Source organism: Apostichopus japonicus, chromosome 3 (assembly GCF_037975245.1).
Source record: "Apostichopus japonicus isolate 1M-3 chromosome 3, ASM3797524v1, whole genome shotgun sequence".
Taxonomy (NCBI): domain Eukaryota; kingdom Metazoa; phylum Echinodermata; class Holothuroidea; order Aspidochirotida; family Stichopodidae; genus Apostichopus; species Apostichopus japonicus.
In genome coordinates this window covers 26,607,048-26,623,104 of record NC_092563.1, presented here as the reverse complement: position 1 = coordinate 26,623,104, position 16,057 = coordinate 26,607,048, and the positions used below count along the sequence as shown (strand labels likewise).

The 16,057-nt window shown below is 37.9% G+C and overlaps 1 long non-coding RNA gene across 1 annotated transcript; it reads left to right on the top strand.

Moving 5' to 3' along the window:
• Positions 1-7,043: 7,043 nt before the first annotated feature.
• On the top strand, positions 7,044-10,253 carry LOC139958586 (uncharacterized). The gene is made up of 2 exons (XR_011789831.1): positions 7,044-7,660; positions 8,091-10,253. It is a non-coding gene; the product is annotated as an uncharacterized lncRNA (long non-coding RNA).
• The last annotated feature ends 5,804 nt before the right edge of the window (positions 10,254-16,057 follow it).

The following is a 16,057-nucleotide window of genomic DNA, read 5'->3' as shown; positions in this document are numbered from 1 at the left end:
GAGAGGGTGTCCCCCTCCCCTTTGGAATTTTTTTTGCATTTCCAGGTGGCCTCAGATGCAATTTGGTGCAATATAGCACACTTCAACACCCACTCCATTTTGTAAAGAATTTTGCATTTTCACCTGGCCTTAGATGCAATTTGGTGCTTCAAATGAGATTTTTTCTCATTTGGAAATGAAAAAGGGGTTTTCTGACTTGCGGAGCGGGGGGGGGCGGAACGATACTTCCGCCCCCCATATTTTTCACTGGGGGGCTGGCGCCCCCCAGCCCCCCCCCCCCGGTTCCTACGCCCTTGGTATATGGTGTAACTGGAGTAGTTACTTGCATCTGTGTACATACTGTACACTATAGTAAACATGCATTTGTGTATTTGGATAGCTCCACGTGTTTGACTAGACTAGCCCAGTTTGCATCGAGGGATTCACCTCATTGACATATCAGTTTCGCAGCCTTATTATTACACCGAAATCTTTTGGCAAGTATAATTGTCCATAATTACCATGAACATAATCATGATGAACACTCTTGCTAGCTTGGTAATTTTGGAGCTATTTAAATCGGTATTGTGATATGTCGATTCTCCCACGATTTGAGACTGATGGCCTGTCTTGAGACAACATTGTTAAACAAATTGTGAAAATGTTTTTTCTTTGCTTTTGCGCGAACTTGTTTGTGTACATTTACATCCATAAGTTCGTAAAACAATACTGCGACCATGTACTTTGAGTGTACACGTCTCATTGTAGATGACTGTCCGTCTTTGAAGGTAATGATTACTTAAATTGATGATCGATCTTAACCTGAAAAGCCAATAAATCGAATAAGTTAGTTTTGACAATTAAGTGATGGTGGAACTTGCTGTACAGAGTACAGCGATGGCAATGTACGCAGATACGTACCAGGCGTTTAATTGCTTCAAAACTGCTTAGAAACATTGGACAGCTTGGCCGTTTCTGGTTGACTTTTTACTTGAGATGCTTTTAAACTTTAAACTGATAGACTCTTAATTTTGAGCATAGACATGATTTGAATTTCAAAATAATGACCCTTTGAAACGGTTTATTATGACCCAGTGGCGTAGGAAGGTACTTTTGAGTGGGGGGGCTGAAGACTGATGGCCGGCCTGGGGGAGGGGTCTAAGGGGAGGGGGTGTCCCCCTCCCCTTTAGAATTTTTTGCATTTCCAGGTAGCCTCAGATGCAATTTGGTGCAATATAGCACACTTCAACCCACCCACTCCATTTTGTAAACTTAATTTTGTATTTTCACCAGGCCTTAGATGCAATTTCGTGCTCCAAATGAGATTTTTTTTCTCATTTGGAAATGAAAAAGGGGTTTTCTGACCTGCGAAGCGGGGGGGCGGAATGATACTTCCGCCCCTCCACATTTTTCACTGGGGGGGGCTGGCGCCCCCCAGCCCCCCGGTTCCTACGCCCTTGTTATGACCCTTTGGCACGGTTTTCAGATAATATAATACGAAAGATATAGGCCTAGTATTTAGTCATGCATGTTAGTATATATATAGTACCACTGCCACTGTGGATTATAGTTATTGAACACAGAAATTTTATTACGTTTATATTTTATGGTGATTTTTTGTATCATCTTCAAACTGTTTCGGTTTGATTTAACTTCTTTAAATTTACAGCAACAGAGTTGTGCGATACATAACCACAGACCCTCTACACCCGTGGCATAACACACCGACAAATAAAATAACTCTACTCAAACGCGTACCATTGTACATTCTGCTGCTGGACTGTTTTCTTTTTATTTGAGTGTAGCAAAGTGGCCTTGTGAAATGTGGTATGTGATGAGCGATTCAGTGCATCCAGCCAATGAGAAGCGAGGTATGCAAATGATGGCCTTTACCGCGCTGGGAAAAAAATCTCGCGGCCGGATCGTCACGAAAACGTTTTGTCCGGGGAAAAAAAATCGTAGAAGAAACGTTTCCTTCGTTATATTTCTATAATTTCACATTCACTCCCTTACACTGAGACAACACCCACGTACCTCTCTCAGCTCATGCATTCGACTTCAGCGTTTCGAATTGGTTCTTTCTGTTCTACGTATTGATTCAAGAACGTGCACCCATTCGTGGATAACTATGGTGGAACTGCTCCAGGCTGTTTTTATTTTGTAATAAAGGACAAATTTCATCCCATTTTTGCACGGGACATGAACTATGCCAGCTAGCGGACTAAATTGGGTGAGTTAATTATCTATTTTATATGCTTTTCCGAAACGTAATAAAATAATATTGATAATTATGAAAATTTTAAATTGGCACAGAAATTACTGTTGCTTGAGGATCAGGAGGATGAGGGTAGGGCACTGAGGAAGGGCAATTTGCTCCGAGGACTTCACCTATTACTAGAACTAGCTGAGACTTGAAATTGGTGAAACAGATAACAATGCACTGAAGGCTTCAATATTATTTGAGCAGCATCAGTTCTGCAATATCCCTACAGTGTTCAAATTATTATAGGATTATACTTAAAAAAAAAAAACTGTTAGCAAACTGCTTATCCACTAAACAGAATGTGTAAGAGAATGTGTAAAAGTAAGAGGGCCTGAAGTTTCCATCCTAGCAGGATCTTCTTCAGAATCAGAGGCTGAATGTCAAGTTACAGTAACAGAAGGGACAATACATGTATACAAAGAGCACAAACAGGTTAATGAGCATGGTGAACACAAAAGAGAAAAATTTAAGAGGGTTAGTAGACAAGGGATGGAGAGGAGAGGAGAGAAGAAAGAAACCAACAGGGAGAAGAGAAGAAGTAGGAGATAAACTGTAGAGGGACAAAGAGAGGGTTAAGGGGAGAGGGTAGGGAGTAAACTGGAGGACAAAGACAGAAAAGTGTGGAGAAAAAAAGGTGGAAGAGAGCTACGAGAACAGCTAGGGTGACAGAGGAAAAACGAGAGGAAAAAAAGGGAGATGGAAGGGGGTGGGGAGGAGACGAATAAAGGTTAGTCATGTCCTACTAGAATGTTGAGCCCATGAGGTTGAATAGTGCGAAGGCGTTGCATCCAGTCTCTCCCTGCTGATTCGTACTAGGTCTGGACGGCTACCTAAAGAATCAATCCCCTTGTTTTTTCATCATTCATATTATTTCTGAATTTGCGATAGTTATGCTATAATTACTTTATTTATGACTGGCCTACTATTCCCATAATAAATGTCTTTGATAGCTATTCATAGTAACACAGTGAACTTGCAGGTCTGTATGTATGCTAGTCTATACTATATAGAACTGAAAGTGTCTAGCTGCCAGTGCAGTCATTCTTAAATTTTTCTGTAAGGTGGGTACATATCATTTGTTGTTAACCACCTTGTGCATGGATGTATATAACACTATAGTACTCAGTTGATTAATTGCCATTTAGGGAAAAACAGTCTCTCAAATACAGTTGCTAATATTGACAAAAGATGGAAAAAGATTCTAGCCAATCAAAATGAGTCTTACATGCCTAGAGAGCTTACAGTGTCTTCACATTTCAAAAATATCATATATTGTTAAGTGTGGAATTCAATTGGTACAAATTGCCGTGACTCTATAGCCAAAACTGATCCCATTGGCATAATACACATTTTCTGATAAATGTGACAATATTCAACACACAAGCACACACACATACAAAACAAAAACCTAAACAAAATTCCATACATGTACATATTTAGATTTTATGAAAGAAAAAGAAATATCTCTGTACCATAGCAATTTGAATCACTTATATTGTCACATTGGTATATATGTGACCAAGAAGTAAGGACATGAACAAGTAGTTGAGTTAAACAGTATATTAATGTGTAAAAGTAAGTTGGCCTGATGTTTCAATCCTAGCAGGACCGGTGGCCTTCTTCAAAGGCTAAATGACAAGAAACAGTAACAGACAGGACAAAAACATGCACAGAATACAGACAGGTTAATGAGCATGGTGAATACAAAGAGATAGATGTAAGGGGATTAGTAGACAAGGGATGGAGAGAAGAAAGAAACAAACAAACAGGGCAAGAGAAGAGGTAGGAGATAAACAGTGGAGGGTCAAAGAGAGGCTATAGTAACAGTATATTAATTAGATCTTCAAATGGCTAGATATCTACTGAATACAATGAGTGCAGTTGTCAGGGGAAAATAATCTCCTGCAGGTTGAATCACAAAGTTGATTACAATTGGTGAAAGTTACATCTAAACTCTTTAATGGAGTACAGAGGACGGGACAGGAAGTTATTCTGTCCACATATTTACCTTTCTAGTATACAGATGTTAAGCTATAAATTATAAAATGACCACACTATGACATAATTGGCAATGACATCATACAGAAGGTTACTTTAATATTGGTAGAGATCTGATATTAGGTGCACAGACAAATGTAAGGCTTCTGTTGTAGAGAGTTAGTGTGGAGGTGAAAGTGTTCTACTGGGACTTATAGAGGTTGTAAAGGATGTTATTATATTTATTGTTGGCTTGTAAATAGAAACTATTAATTAGTAATCTTTCTGGGAAGTGTGATGTAGGAGGATTTCCTGACTCCTAGGCTCTAAGAGATTATAAAGGTGAACACTAATTAGGGGAATGGGAGATAATGGTAAAATGCTCTCTTTTATAATATTACAAAGAAACTAGTAGCGACCAGTGGTGCTGCAAGACATTTTGAAGCACGGCAGGACACAAAATTTTGAGTCCTATTTGGGGCATGCATAACTTTGGTGATGCCATCTTATGCTGCAGGTTCCAGCACAAGCATGAAATGCTAAAGCCATTGCAACATGGGGTCCACGGGCCCACCATAGGGCCACTGGTAGGTGTCCTTGCATTTTGCTATTTATGAAGCAAGCTAGTGAAGGCATATACTCACACTGAATGTATAAGGTGCAATTTCATACCTAGAATTTAGAAACCATCCCACTGTAACATTCTTGATGATCATTAATATACAAGAGATGATGCAAAGAGGAGTTGTTATAGCTTTGACTTCTGTATTCAGAGTGTCTCATTACAGTATACACACTCATTGTTTTTAACTACAGCACTGGTTACAATAACGGGAGCAGCTCAATATTCATAAGGTCCGTTACTCATAAGGTTCATTGGTCATAACATAAGGTTCGTTAGTCATAAGGTTTATTGTTCATAAGGTTCGTTATCCATAACTAGAAAAACGGTTCTTTAGTCATAAGTTTCATTATATACATAATTGAAAAAAAGTTTTGTTATTCATAATTGAAAAAAAGGTTCAGAATTCATAATCCAAAAAAAGGTTCAGAATTTATAATCCAAAAAAAGGTTCCTTATTCATAATTGAAAAGAAGGTTCGTTTTTCATAATTGGCAAATAGGTTTGTTACCCATAATCTGCTAGAAATAAGGTTAGCTATAATCGCAGGGTCATCACGCCCGGTGCCCCAGCATCCCACTGCCCAAAAGTTTGCTCCGCCCTGCTTTTTTGTTGCTATTATTGTACTGTATTAATACTGGATCTTTTTCCGATTATGAAAAACAGATTTTTTTTTTGCGAAATTATGAACATCGAACTTTTTTTCTGATTATGAATAACAGACCTTTTTTGCTATTATGAATATTGAACCTTCTTTCCGATTATGAAAAACGGACCTTTTTTGCATTATGAATATATATCGAACCTTTTTTCCGATTATGAATATCGAAGCTTTTTTCCGATTATGAATAACGGACCTTATGAATGATGACCCCCTTTTATTATGAATAAAGAATCTTTTTTCTGATTATGGATAACAAACATTTTTTTTGAAATAATGCACGTTATGAATGACGAACCTTATGAACAATGACCCTTATGACTAATGGTCCTTATGAATATCGGGCTGACCCCACAATAACAGGACATATTGTGGTGGTTGCTAAAGGGCAATGTAAACTACAATACTGTAGAATGAGTACAATATGTTACACCCACAAATGTTTGGACAAGGTTTGCTTCTTTACATTTGTAAAACAGAACTTGTTTGGCAATTACATAGACTCTAAAATGGATTTTTTAAATATTTTATATACATCTAGGATGGTTGATGGGTCAGGGCAAAGAGCATAGCAAGATATATAGGGTTTGAATTAATTTGTAGTGATTTGAGCAGGTTCACTGTCCATAAAGCTTTTTTATTGGGATGGCAAATTTGGAAGGATTGATAGAGCACAAAATGTCGTTTCAGCAATTTACATGGGTGATAGAATCGTATTTCAGATTGACAGTGCCAAAGTGCAAGCAGGGAGTTGTCCATAACAACTCCCTGGTATTATTATGCAATATGTGGACTTTTAATTTCTGGATGTAGAGCCTTCTATAATATCTATTCAAAAGAAACTTCAGCTGTGTGGAAATTGTGTGTTAAACTTAATTTTTGCACTCCTGCTACTTTCAAATACACAGGGAACTAATGAGTGTACCCTCACCCTGTCCACAACTACTGTAGTAAATGATGAGAAGTCTTTTTGCAGTTGTAATGTTTACCATTTTTAAACAGACCTATGAACAAATACAACGTTTGGCAGTCATAAATAACATTATAAATCAATGCCCTGATGTAAATTATAGACACAGCTGTTTTTAATTAAGATTATCTGACCATGGAGCTATAAACCTGGGTATAGCTCCATGATCTGACCATGGAGCTATAAACATGTAATAACATAGCAGGTGTGGTGAACAAGGCACCTTTTGTTTCATTTGTACTCTGGTGCTAAAACAAGCCCTCCCAGTTTCTTCTTGTGTTTATTTTACCTCCATGTTAGATCGTACCTCCATGATTAGATTTGTCACCAGCCCTGGCAACAAGTTTCCTTGCTACTGAATATGCAGTGTCAACATATTAATGTAATAACAGTGCTAGTTGACAAGTGGCAAGAGCTTATGAGAAAAGACAGGATGTTGCCATCTCCTGATTGGTCAGATTGGTTGCTACTCTGTACCTCTATTTTAATCCTCCCTGGTGGTACATGTACAAGTAGAACATTCCTATCTGCCAAGCAGTGGAGACTACTATTTGTAGTTTTGAAATTAAAGTGGCCATGACACGAAAATTTCAAAGTCCTATATTTTTGGGATCCATCAAAGGATGTTCTCTAGAACATGTATCAACCAATCTGCCAGCTTAAAACTTGATTTTTCAAGTCGAAAATTGAGAATGAATTTACCCTTTTCGGCGTTTGAAACTTTGTTTACTCGAAAATTTTCCGATTCGCATGACGTCATGTGACGTCACGTTTTGAACACATTTGTTGTCCCTGCTTTACGATCCTCCGAACATCCCATTCACGTACACAGTAGACAAGTACACATACCACTAGTAGTTACTAAACAGAACACCGATCACAAGTGCGATATCAAATCAAAATTTCATGTAAAATGGCGGATCCAGAACCAATTGCGGCAAGCGAAGTTCAAAGTGATAATGGTTCTTCACCAGGCAGTGAAATTGGGCTATAATTAGAGTGCCCTTTCTCATATTCGAAGCAGAGAGTGAAGGCGATGATCATTCCAATATTGAACCGAACGTTGAGGGTGGAGCGGAGGTGTTAGAACCGTATCAGTTCGAGCCTGTTAAACGAGCCGAAATTGAAGCTCCACAACATATCGAAGAAGAAATCAGTTCGAAACCATTGCAAGGAACATACAACGTGGTAAGAATTTATTAAGGAAGCATTTAAAACAAAATCCAGTCCATTTTGTGCATGTGTTGTTGGAATTCGCGGAACACCCTAAACCGTATTGTGCGTTGTGTTACGGTAACTTACAACCCATATGTAGAGTGTGTAGTACTAGTAGGGTTGGTTGCATACTGAAAGTTTGGCTCGGGGATGTAAGTTGCATTATGCAGCCATGCTAGGTAGGCAGATGTGTTATTTCATACTCATTATTACTTGGCTAGTACTTTGGCCTGGAGTTTTGCAAATCAATTTTCTGAAACAAAAGAATGTTTCATGATACATGGAAGGTGTAAAATGAATCACAACAAATGTAACCATAACTGTACATTGTATGCCTGCTTGTTATTGTGGACATCATGGGCCAACATTAATACATTTTGAACTTTCATAAATTTTTTCCCAGGCAGTACAGATACATAGCCTACGGTCAACAGGTTCAATGATACTTGGGGTTCCTAGCAAGACACGTCAGGGTTTTGCTACCATCATGTGCAGTCCAAAGGATCAGAAGTGATTTTCCAGCCAATGGTCATTACTTTAGACTGGATTCAAGTTGCCAGGAGAAAACTCATTGTATAGGAAGCCTTGGTTGAGAAATTCCTCCAGAAACACCTTTTCTAAACTACGATTGTGTTGGATTATCAATCCGTCAGGGTTCCCTCAGTGTTGATATATTGAAATTCAAGACTTTTAATTCAGGATGAAAAGGTTATTTTCCAGACCCAACATCAACAATGAAAGAAAAGGCATGTTTTGAAGCATTTGGACACAAGTATTGGCGTGACCGTGATGTCATATAATATGTGCATAAAGGAACGGGCATTGACCTTTCTAGGGGCATTTACCTCCCAGACGTTTGATTCGTATCTTTAATCTGGAAGCCAAAATATCCATATCACCAATGATATTTGACAGAAAAGTCATAATAAAGACCAATGGAGGCAGCAGAACTCTTGAATGTTTAGACTTTGTTTCTTCAGCAGCAGTTGGTTTGTTTTGTAGTCTTTCTTCAAAAACTCAGCAGTACACCCTGTTATTGGTCTTCGATTGTTTTAATGCGTGTGATGCTGTGTTTCACATTGCCCATCTGTGTTGTACGTGTCGTCGTGCTTGGGTAACATTTTTGCATGTGAGTTACTTCGTGCAGTGTTTCTTGGTTTAAATAACCCTTTATTGTATTTGCTTCTGGATTATTCTAATTAATTTGTCACAACAACGATTGTTAGCGATGGACATGCAACTGCTTTGTAGGCTTAAAGCAAAAAAATTCATGTAAGTTGTTTTCTTTTAACCTCCTTTGATGTCACAAATTACATTAGTGTAATTTAAGAATGATAATGTTTATGGAAAGTACAGTTTTACTTTTATGTCATATAATACAATGATTGTTGTTAATGTAATTTCAGATTGCCCAGAATGACTGTCTAGAACTGATATTGAATAAATTTTGTTCAATGATTTAACACTTGAACTATGTTGTGTGAATTTTTGGCTCTGTGACTTTAAAATAAATCGCTTTGAGATTTAATTAAACACCCTTTGGAATAAAATCTTTTTACATACCTATTTTGACCCATCCCCAATACCCCCACTCCCTCCACAACATAAAAAATGGTTTTCCTGGAATAGGAATAAGAAATCATTGCTATAACTAACTGATCCAGCATATTCCAGAAATAAATTGGGGCACTGAGATTTGTTCACAAGAAGATGTAACCCATCGCTTCTGAAGCTAACCTCATAGCTTATTAGTATACAATACAGCAATGAAGGGGGTGTTAATTTAGATGATACAGTAAAATCTCTTCGTCTATTGCGACTTCAGTGTAGTAACGCTAATACTATAGTACTACTAGGGCTCGGCGCGCTACCTCCTAAGGATCGCCACTTGCCCCATTGGAGGTTTCCTGTTCCCCGATCTGGTCTTCAGAGTAGTTTTTTGTGGATTACTTGACAGAAGAATGACTCTTTTATGTCGAACGTTAAAGTCCATTTGTTTTATATCATAACAAAAAGGAGGGATCGTAGTATGCTTCCGTGAAGTGTTCGCTTCATTCGGAGCTGCATACTGGCTAGGCCCAGTGAAATCGGCGCTGGTGTTGTGCACGAACTTGGTCATAATCGCCGTGTGTTTTTCGTCCTTCAGCCATGGATGAAGACTAATTGCATGGGTTATGATATTTATGCAGCCCCCAACAACACAACGGACCGGCATTTCTCTCGGATAGTTTACAACAGTTGTAAAACAAACTTGAAATTTCTAACGATATAGCGTAATACAGTGGTTGTTCTCTCAGTGTAAATGTGCGTGTATATGGAACGGTATGATCGTCGCGCATCCGATACATGCATGGGCTTTGCACTTTTGTTCCTAACATGACGTCATCATTGAAATCGCATTCTCAGATATCTATTTTCGGATGCGAATATTAAAACGTTAATTACTAATTAGTCCTTGAGGTTTTCAAGGTGTTGAGGATAGTTTTGAAAATAGATTTTCTCATAGATTCAGAGGAAGTTACTCTCGATGAGTTGGATTTTTCGTGTCATGGCCTCTTTAATGAGTTGTTTTACTGTGTGGAAAGTTTTTTGTGTGTATTATGCACAGCCACATCCTGTTTAAGTCTAGCTTGTGGCTATAGTCACCTATTGCCAACTTTTTCTGGAGGCCTGCTTCACCATTATCTATATTCATACCATCTTTGACAAAACTCTCTGCTGCTGTCTATTATACTATTTGGAGGATGGAGACCAGAAGTGGTTAAATAGGTAAAGGAACTGTTGCCAAATACTATTTCATTATTTGTGACTTTACGTTAAGGACTTTCGCCAAACTATATATGTTATTTCCTTTTCACCAGATGGGAGCATTTTCTTTTTAAAATACTGTGTGGAGACAAAAAAACCCAGCCGCAACTAAAAATCACCATCAGGAAGGAATCAGGACCAGGAAACAGTCAACCCGGAACTATGTTTGTCAACAAAACTTTGTTTTGTTGGAGATGCCCCAAGGGTAAGGTTGTTCTTTAATCTTTTCCTAATTAATTTATCAGTTAATAGATAGTTTTCATAGCGGTATGTGACCTAGAAATAAGTAAACGATCAACTAGTAGAATTAAACAGGGTATATGGATCTTCAACTGCCTAGATATCTACCAAGTACAGTAAGTGTGTCAGGGGAGAGTCAGCTAGAGAGAACCGTGCTAAGCACAGCTACTACAGGTTGAATCCAGGGAGTTGTTCATAACTCCTTGTTGATTAGCACTGAATATAATAGGTGAAAGTTACATCTTATACTTTGATAATGGATTACAGAGGATGGGGCAGGAAGTTACTCTGTCCACATATTTACCTTACTACACATAAACAAAGGATAAGCTAGTAACAAAATGACCACACATCTTACTGAAGGTTACTTAATTGGTAGAGATCTGATATTAGGTACACAAAGAGGTGTAGGGTTTCTGTTGTTAGAAAGTTGAACTGGAGGCCAAAGTGCAAGTGATCTCCTGGGACTAATAAGTTGGAAGAGTATATTGCTGGCTTATAAACCAACTGAACTAGTAATCTTTCTGGGGGGTGTGATGTAAGAACTTCCTGTTTATGATAGGTATTACCTAAGCGACTGTAAGTAAGTACCTAGGGTATGGGAAGGTGAAGATAATGGTAAAATGCTCTCTGTTATAGAGAGCTTATGCACTGGTAGGCTGGTAGCCCCCCCCCCCCACACTCCCCCAATGAAATACTTGGCAAGGGTCAATACTCTTGTTCTCCACTAGCAAATAACCTAAAGGTAGTCAAGTTGTACAGTATGAGTGTGTGAGGATATTTTGAGATATCTCAATACATATAGTCAGTTGGGGTAAAAAAAACAATGGGGTAGTTGGGGTAAAATAAAAATCCTTTTATAGACGAGGAATATTTAGCCAAAGTTCCAATTTATTTTGGGTGATAGTCCTATACGTCTAGTTTATTATTATATAATTTCTGGAACTCTATGTCACTTTGCTGCCAATCACCGCTTCATCGAATCAAGCGAATGCTAAAATAGCGAAATTTGAAGTTTGCACCACATATCCGAAACTTTCTCCTGCATACCCAGCTTATATGATGTGGAGATTATTCCAGCAGTTACAGCATAGCAGTTAGTGATATCAGGGAGCTGCTACTCTAACTAGCAGCTCAGTGGTGATATTACCAGGGAGTTCCATAACAACTCCCTGATATTACACTTCCCCATGGTAGAATTACTCCAACTTCATTCACGCTTCATGGGGGGGCCTTGTTTATTTTACCCCCAAAACATGATGCGAATGGGGTAAAAAAAAAAACAAGTACTTTCCGTCTCCAATGTACCCCTATTTTGCCCGAATGGATAAATTTTTCCATTATGTTGATTTTAGAGGTTAAGCAAATAGTTTTCATGTGTGTCATGTGTCAAAAATGTTAAATAATTGGGCAGAAGTAACTGAAATTGGCTCAACTCTAATGTTTCTACTATATTACACCACGTTTGTGTAGCATCATATACACACTGTACAGTATGACTATGGCTGAGCATGACATATGACACGAGCCATCCATAATTACGAATTAAGACAATTTCACAATTTTTTTCCTTTTTCATGTAAAGGTAATAGCTCATACTTAGATGTAATTATATGCAAACATGATTTTAAGATACATTCATGAAGAAAAAAAGCTGTTTTCTAGCATTGTTTTTTTTTACCCCGGCATTGTTTTTTTTTTACCCCGAACTAAGCAAATTTTGGGGGTAAAAAAAAAACATTTTTCGCAAAAAACGACACTTTCCATTTACAAAATAGTTATTTTTGTTAGATTCTCTTTAAGAGAATCCCACTCCACACACTTGAACATTGGAACCGAAACAATACCTCTTTACTCATTAATTTTTAGAGCAAACTTTAGGTAAATTTTTTTTTTACCCCACTTGACTATATTTGCCAAATATGACCTCTGTCCAAGGTTCCCTTCTTGCAATATCATGTTTTCACAAGACTTTCACAATTTGACCTGTTGTCCCCAAATGACCTTTGATTTGACCTTCACCAAAATCAACAGGCTTATTTTTCTCAATGTTGTATATATACTTTCATACTAAGTATATGAGATCTGCCCAAATGCTTCCAATATTGAGATATGATCATGTAACAAGGTTTTCACAATTTGACCTCTGAGGACGCCAAATGACCTTTGACCTCCACAGAACAGTTTGCTTCTAGTACCAAATGTGGTACTTCTACAAATCAAATATGAAACTGGTACAACGTCAACCTCCCTTCTTGAGATATCGTGTTTACAAGCTGGGCGTCACAAATGCACACACACACACGTCATACGCCATCATGAATGCAAAGATAACAATTATCATGGAAACCAAAAGGGGACCTACCTGTATCAGGATAATTACACAACTATCAAAAAAAGGTTTCTTGAAATATTGGGCTTACAATGTTTCAAGATATGACTTCTGCTGACCTAAACAAAATTTGACCTCCAGATGAGTAAAAAAATTGTACACAATATTAAACCAATTTACCATCCAAATATGAGCTTCCTAGATTTTTGGGTTAGACTGGAAATATAGGACTTCCAAGATTTTCATGTTTTGACCTTATGCAGTTTTGCTGACTCCATTCTTCATGAATGTATCTTAAAATCATGTTTGCATGTAATTACATCTAAGTATGAGCTACTACCTTTACATGAAAAAGGAAAAAAATTGTGAAATTGTCTTAAGTCGTAATTATGGATGGCTCGTGTCATATTTGCTCAGCCATATTCATACTGTACAGTGTGTATATGTGCTGTAATATAATAGAAATATTAGAGTTGAGCCAATTTCAGTTACTTCTACCCAATTATTAAACATTTTTGACACATGACAGATATGAAAACTATTTGCCTAACTTCTAAAACCAACATGGAAAAATTTATCCATTCGGGCAAAATAGGGAGTACATTGGAGCTGGAAAGTACTTGTTTTTTTTCACCCCATTCGCATCATTTTTTTGGGGAAAAAAAACACAAGGCCCCCCCATGCAGCGTGAATGAAATTGGAGTAATTCTACCATGGGGGAGAGTAATATCACTAACTGCTATGCTGTAACTGCTGGAATAATCTCCACATCATATACTGTAAGCTGGGTATGCAGGAGAAAGTTTCGAATATGTGGTACAAACTTCAAATTTTGCTAGTTAAGTATTCTCTTGATTCGATGAAGCGGTGATTGGCAGCGAAGTTCTAGAAATTATATAATAATAAACTAGACATATAGGACTATCACCCAAAATAAATTGGAACTTTGGCTAAATATTCCCCTTCTATAAAAAGGTTGTTTTTTTTTACCCCAACTACCCCCTTGTTTTTTTTTACCCCAACTGACTGTACTGTATCAAGCAACATATGAGGAGGAATTCAACTCCAGGGAAGCTTGGAGGCACAGTTCATCCTCAAAAACAGCAACAATTTACTGTCTTGCAAGGCATGGACTAAATCATCTCGATATTAACCAACAGGTGCTGAGGAATATGAAGGACAATGCAAAAGAACAAAGGAAGACGGTTGGAAGCATTTAGTCTACAAGACCTTCAAAAATGTAGCAATTGTCATGGAAAGAAGCTACAAATTCTCCTTTTCACCTTAGAGTATTTGAAGTTAAATAAATTCCTACATGAAAAGGAGACAGACCTAAAAAACAATATTAAAATCAATGGCATGAATGTAGACTCCTACAAGAACTTAGCAAAGGTAGCAATTGAGGATTACTTGGAGCAAACAAACAAGAAGCAGTTCAAGATGAAACTCTCCGATCTATGCACCACTGCTGAGAAGATTGCTGTTGCCCCCCTCACATTAATTATGGTAAGAGGAAAAAGGGGACCAGGGGTCCCTGTGCTGTTGACACTGGCCATGCGGGAGAGCATCGACATACTTATCAGTTTCCACAGACAGAGTACAGTCCTCCCCAACTACATCTTCGCAAGGAATACAAACTCTTTGACTACACCTTTGAGGGAGTACGACTGCATGACAGAGCTGGCTCTTCAGGCAAACCTATAGCAACCTGAAAATATGAGGACCAAAAAACTTACTTCACAAGCATATCGCAACTGTAAGCCAGGTTCTTGGCCTGAGGAAATCAGAACTTGAACAATTGGCAAACCACTTGGCCACAATGTCCAGATAAAGAGGGAATTCTATAGATTTCCACAAGAGTCTCTCATGCTTGCCAAAGTGAGCTACTCCTTATCCTGGCCTATAAGCGTAAGCTTCAAGTTTCTGCTGGAAAATCTCTTGTTGAGATTGAGATGTTGACACTTCAACCATATCAAATATACAGTAAGGAGCCTATTATTGCTTATGGTGGCGGTCAAAGATCGCAAAGGTCACTTAAAGTCAACAAATTTGATCCCAAACATTTACTTCACTCACCTAGCTCATACCTGTCTCTCTACATGCAGTAACACGTAACCTTCCTAAACATAATATAGCAAAGGAAGCTCAGACAGATCACATATTTGGTATGAAATAATACCACATTGAGTACAACAAGCCTAATGTTGTGAGCAGTGGTCATTGGTCGTTTAAGTTCACCAGGGGTTAAATTGTGAAAACCGCCTTGTTTTTCAAAATATTTCAACAAGGGCAGATGTCATATTTAGGATGTTGATGTATCTATCACATTTAGTACAAGAAGCCTGTGGTTGAGGTCAATGGTCATTTCAGAACAGCCTGTGTCATAATGGAATTTATTGTTTGTCACATCACACTGCTTTTCACTGTATTACTAAGATCAAGTATGTTGTACACCATCACTATATATACATTTACGTCAAGTTCATGAAGAAGATTGCTCATGAATGTTACATCATCAAAACCACAATGCATTTTTGCATTATGGTTTGTGTACACGTTGCAGATGGATGGGACCATGCAGTAACAAGTCTCTAGACTGCTTGCCCTGCCTTCATGGTGACAAATTCCATATGTTACCATATATGTAAGCACTGACTGTTAAAATTTATATACTTCAGTATGGCTTCAGCCAGGGTTAGCTTGCAGACTGCTTTTATGCTACTGGTTATGTAATGTATTTGAAGGCAAGTAACTGTTGGAAGGGTTTTCTCTCTGGTTTTGATCTTGTATGCAACATTTGACTGAGGTTCTTACAAGTGTTTTCAGTTACTACAGTAAGAGGTGACAAATACTGTACATTATACCATGCTTGAGTTAACTTAGGACAGGATATGGTTGCTATAGAAACCAGACTTGTTAATCTATAGCTGAGTTGTTGTTTGTTGTCCATTTTATGGTAGTGGTTCTATTTTATTCATTATAGAGTAGGT